The sequence below is a fragment of the Chanos chanos genome, chromosome 4 (genome assembly GCF_902362185.1).
Source record: "Chanos chanos chromosome 4, fChaCha1.1, whole genome shotgun sequence".
Taxonomy (NCBI): Eukaryota; Metazoa; Chordata; class Actinopteri; order Gonorynchiformes; family Chanidae; genus Chanos; species Chanos chanos.
The window spans coordinates 16,297,126-16,303,206 of record NC_044498.1 but is presented as its reverse complement, the minus strand read 5'-3'; positions in this window follow the sequence as shown (position 1 = coordinate 16,303,206).

Genomic DNA, 6,081 nt, shown 5'->3' with positions numbered 1-6,081 from the left:
AGTGAACAGAAAGATAGAAAAAAGAACAGAAGAAAAGACAAATTCAGGAAAGGCAAGGGAGAGCAAAGGTAAATAACTGTAGATTGAATAGACAAGATATCAAAATGGGTACTTGAAATAATTATGTTTTAATTGGTTTTAAGGTGTGTGTACGACACAGACAAGCAAACCTGAGGTTCACTTTGCTCATATGTTCTTTTCGACAGCAACATTGTGATAGGTATTAATGGTTTTAATAGATATTAATGTAATAATGTTCGCTCTTGTGCCCTTTTCACGGTTGAAACACTTTACTACTATGGGGCCAAACCCTGCAAATAACTCACATTATTATTATTATTATTATTATTATTATTATTACAAACTCTTTTATTTTTTGACATTTAATGGCTATGTTGACAATTTATATTTGTCTGTCATTATAAATAACTGGTATTGCAGAATTTTCTTTTACAAATATGTTCTTTACTGCCATCAACATTGTTTGCTTTGTTCAAAATTTGAATTTTAATGGTTGACTTTATCAGATGAATTTAATAATTTCTAATTAGCTTATCTTTCATGGACTTAAATGTATTATATTTTATAGAAAAAAAAGAACTAAAATGAGAAGAGTGTGTGAGAGCATTAAAGATTACTTTAAACTGCCATGGAACTTCCAGTCTCATCCTTTTTTTCTTTCTTTCTTCTTTCAGGTATTTTGCATGAATTAATATTTTGGTGGTAATGTGTTAGAGTAGTTTCATTACACAATGTAGAGATTTTCTTTAACTGTGGTGATATAAAGCACAGTTTGCTTTATGTTTGCATATTGTCCAGCCACTGTTATGACCATTTATACATCCAGAGCATCATATATTTCTGTATCTGGGTTGAGCCTGTGTCATTTCATTTAAGCTAAGCAATTACAAATACATAAACTGCTCAGAGGAATATGAAAAAATAGCTAAACTGTTAGTTAATAGTATGATTTAAGTGCTTAAGTGCTTTCTGAGGGGTTTCAGTTTTCTTTCCAGTACTTGCAGTATGCAGTATTATTATACTTTGCAGTACTATATATATATATATATATATATATATATATATATATATATATGTGTGTGTGTGTGTGTGTGTGTGTGTGTGTAACTAAACATTGTATTATTATTATTATTATTATTATTATTATTATTCCATTAAGTACCCTTATCCATATGGTGCACCTATATAACAGACCTGTGAGAAGTTGAAGCAACCAAACAGCATCTGTGCAGACTGATTCATCATCCTAAAGTGTGACACTATTTCATATTGTAAACACATTTTTGAAAAATACAGATGTCCCTCCCTGAGTGGCAATAATGGTGAGGTGCAGCACACACAGTCTGTGATACACTGTGATCTGGTCTGTATGAGTCGTCATGCTCTGAGTTAGCAGTCCTGGCTCTGCCCTGGGCTGATGGATTCCATTAGCTATATCTGTATGGAAATGTTTTTAAGGTAGGGCCATTGAAGGTTAAAGAGAGGTCAAATGTTTCAGGTTTTGCAAGCACTAAAGCACTGAGATAACAGAATACAAGTTTTTTATTCCATGATTTATTGAGAGGAATTTACTTTCTATGTCTATGAAACTGTAGAAGCTAAATGCCATTTAAATTTACAGAATCAATAATTTCATCAATAATTGTGAAATTACTGACCCCTTTTCACCCCAGATCCTCCAACTAAAACCAGCTACAAAAACAACTTAAAGTTCTTACAAGAACTTATAAGAATTTCTTATCACTTTTGTTCCAACGTGTCCCATGTTTTGTTCTGAAGAGAAAACTTTCTTTTTCTGAATAAGCTACAAAGAACTTTTTAAAAACTTCAAAAATATGAGAAATACTCGTCAGCTAAGTAGTGCTATTAAGATTTAACATCAGTAATTCACAGTAGTAGGTTTTTTTCTCCTCTTGAACAGCAGGGGGCACTATAAACCAACAGAGACATCTAAGATTGACAAAAAAAAGAGAGTGACCCCCTCCCCACCCAACCCTCCAGGCTTCATCAGCACAACTGGGAAAATGCTCTATAGGTTGTCATAAGCAAAGGGGCTGTGGTGTAACGTCATAATGCACCAGAATGACTCAGGCTGAGAAACTTCAGGATGTAATGACCTCCTTGATCAAGAGGCATAATTAACGTGATTAAGTATTGAAAATAACTCAGGTCACCAGTGATTATGATCTGAATAGAGCCTAAAGGGAGACATTTAGTGGGTCTCTTTGAGGATAGATTTTAGTGTAAGAGAGGAAGTATATTCATTGAGAAGAGATTCATTTTAGTAACACAACTCTTACTGTCCACGTCAGTGTGCAATAGGCCTGTCCAATACATCAGAGCAAATCTGAGATTACAAAGTGCTGTTAATTTCCGTTACCAGGTGATGTCATTTAGCTATGCCTGTGTTAGTAGACCTAAATTATGTGTCCTGGGTTCCTCCTCTGTGATTAGCTGAAAAGAACTACAGCTTAACAAAATTTACAAATTATGTTTTATAATTTTGTTTTATAATCATGTACTACATTATTATTATTATTATTATTATTATTATTATTATTATTATTATTATTATTATTATTATTATTATTATTAGTGATGGTAGTAGTAGTAGTAGCAGTAGTAGTAGTATTATTAGTATTATTATTATTAATAAGTGGCCATTAAATGAGCAGAGATAACTTAGTCATATACAAGTCTTCAAGCTAAATAGTCTTATAACATTTACCGACCAAAATATCTCCGATGATGGCGCGTGTGTAAAACATGTGTGTTTCCTTTTCACCTCACTTGTTACCAAAACCACACATAGGCACCAGCCAAATTACAATGTGTGATTTCATGTCTGCCAAGATATTACGTCTGTCGCTATCTGTGAGACAGCGCATGTGGGTGTAACGAGCTGTGCAATTATGAGATGTGTGTGTGTGTGTGTGTGTGTGTGTGTGAGATGCAGTTTCCCTCTTTACAGCTTGTCTTGCATGCACATCACCGGAGATGCTGCTGAAAACCAAGAAGAAAACTGAATCCCCCCTAATTATTCTTCAGCTGTTACTTAGCAACATGATTTCATATTCTAAAGAAGAGAAAGTAAAAATGAAGAGAGAGAACAGGATAAACATGAGTGGGTTGAGAGATTCAGAGAAGTATGGAAAAAAAGCTGGGAGTGAAAGAGTGCTTGTACTTTCATGGCGAGCATGTCCTTTGTACATGTTTATGTAACAAGGTTAAGAACAGTGCATCACAAACAGAGAGAAGAGTTACATACAGTCATGGGTGCATGTCAACACACACCACTAGCATTTGGATGAAGGAACATCAAATTAGAGCACATTGGCTTCAAATGCTATGCCAATCAACAAGCGAACAGATAATTAGTTTGTTGAATGTGGCATTTTGATAAGAAGGCAAGAGGTCATTTCAGGATTTAAATATATAGATATGTTTACATATATAAATGTATATACAAATATAAATAATGCAATATTATATATATATATATATATATATAGATAAATGCTATGTGCACTATATGTATACGTTTAAGTGTGTATTCTTTAACACAAGTTAAAAAAAAAAAGCCTTATCACATACACAATAATATAGCTATAACATTTTTATATTAATTATGATTGCATCATAAGAAATTCAAGTAATTTAGGAACTAAAATTGAAATGTATTTCTCAATTAGAATTCTTTTTATGTTAAATACTAATTCATACAGCACCGCGTGTCATTGTAATTAGAATCAGTGAGTTGTGATTTCTTTAATGAAGCTGCGGTGTCTGTGTGTTCTTAGGCGATGTCTCGATGGATGATTGGCCAACTCTTAGACAGGTCCACTGATGGAAGTCCAATGGGATTCAGTGAGGTAGGAAGGTTAGGGTGAATAGTGAGTAATCATAAATATCTCCATGTGCTCAGTATAATTTTGAATGGATGTAAAATTGGTTTGGTTAATGAAGAATACTTAAATGTTGTTTACCTTTGTATTCACTCTAAATGAACCGGAGCTAAGTTGCTTTGTAAGGACTGAATGTTAGAGTTAATACGTTGCAGTATTACTACCCTGTAGACTTTTCCTGTGACAGTGCGTTGTGCTGCACTGCTATGATATTGTGCTGCATTGTATTCTGTAGCGTTGTTTTGTAAATGTCAAAATGATCTGAATTTAAACCCAATTTGCATCAAAGCACAATATCATTCCGTAGGCTCAGTCTGTGCTAGTTATCAGTGATACTTGCCAAACTTATCAGAATGTCCAAAAAGTCAAGGGAAAGGGCTGTGCTATAATATGATATATTGTAACTTAGTGTAATTATAGCCACATCTGAGAAAGGTCAGGAGTGATCTGTTCGACTTGTAACCATAGTAACAGACACAGTAATGGCAGACAGCAGTGTCTTATGGGCAACCTCCTGGCACGAATAGCCTTTTGAGAAAAGCCCACTGGCCATAACTCTGCAGCTTTAGAATTTTTCTTTTTCATTCCTCGTTGTCATTCTCTCTCTCTCTCTCTCTCTCTCTCTCTCTCCCTCTCTCTCTCTCCCACTCTTTGTGTGTATGCATATGTGTGTGTGTTCTATATAGTATTAGTCAAGGACTGAGGATTAGGCCTAGCATTGCTGAATTCAACATACTCCTCCAAATACTATTATTTCAAAATGTAGCTTAGCATTATTTGTGTACCTGGTATGACTCATTCAGCCTCATGGAAGGTACAACCCCAAATAATAGCTTATTACTTGATATAATGGTTCTTTCTGATATGTGTATTCTCCTGCAATGACTACTCCAAATTTTAACTGAACCACGTGACTAAAAAACAGTGCCAAAACACCCCTGTTGGTTGGATGATAGATATTTTTCTGTTACAAGTTTTTCCTTACTTTCTGTCAAAACAGTGCCATTACTGAGTGATCATATATTGTATTTAAAAAAAAAAAGTTTCTGTATACAACAGAGTGGGTGAGGTTGGATTGGGGCAGACATGCCCACAGAACAGTCAATCACTTATCTGTTTGTTAAAAAGGTGAACAGTGCTGTCTGCCCCACCTCCTCTCCCTCCCCCATTCTACACGTGTTACATTTCTCTTTGGCGGTAATGACTCATACACAGTTTCTTTTTTTTCCCTCCAGCTCAGTCTTGCAAACACCCCCTCAGCAGCTCAGCATGATTACAATTATTATCAAGGCACTTAAATACCATGATTACAATTCCTGGCTATTACAGCGGCACCTTTCTGACTCTGTGTGTATACAGACTCCTCAGAGTGACGGCTGGCTGTGAGTTTGGTTTCTAGGTTATGAGATGGACTTTGTCTTTAAGCTGCAAGTTCTGCAATGCCTAACATGAATCTCAATCACGCTTTCTGCAGAAATATATTTTTGCTATTTTCCTTATTTATCCCAAAGATTTCTTACCCCCCCCGCCTCTCACTGTCTGCATCATCTGTCTCTCTCTCCATCCGTAAACTTTTTCAACCTTTTCATATTGAAAAGTCTTTTTTTATGACAGGGAAATGTGTCAGAGAGGGAAGACAGGAGGGTGACATAATCTGATGGGATCTTATGATTAATAAATGGCACAAAAGCACAATGCCAGAGGCAGCAGTGACAGCGAGAGAGAGGGAGAGAGAGAGAGAGAAAGAGAGTGAGAGGTATGGAAAAGGAAGAGGTGGATAGGTGGGGGGGGGGGGGGTGTAAGGGGAAGGGGAGAGGGGAGAGGGGGAGAATTAACAGATCTGGTGTCATCTTTGAGACTGGGAGTGAAGCCAGAGTATCGACTGCTTTAATCCTCTCTTTCCTCTACCTTCTACACAACCTGAGTTATGGTCAGACCAGATTATACTGCCCTAATACCTGAGTTTGTGTGGTTTGTTTCAGAGGCATAAGGTCATGGGGGGACAAAAACAGATTCTGTAAACAGACAGTAATCCTCAGCTACACACTCAAAACAAAACAGCCTGCTATTGCTATTGTACATTTGAAGAGCAGAGACTTTTCCCAAGAAACATTTAGGGAACAAAGAGAAAAAAAAAACTACTTTAGTGGTTATT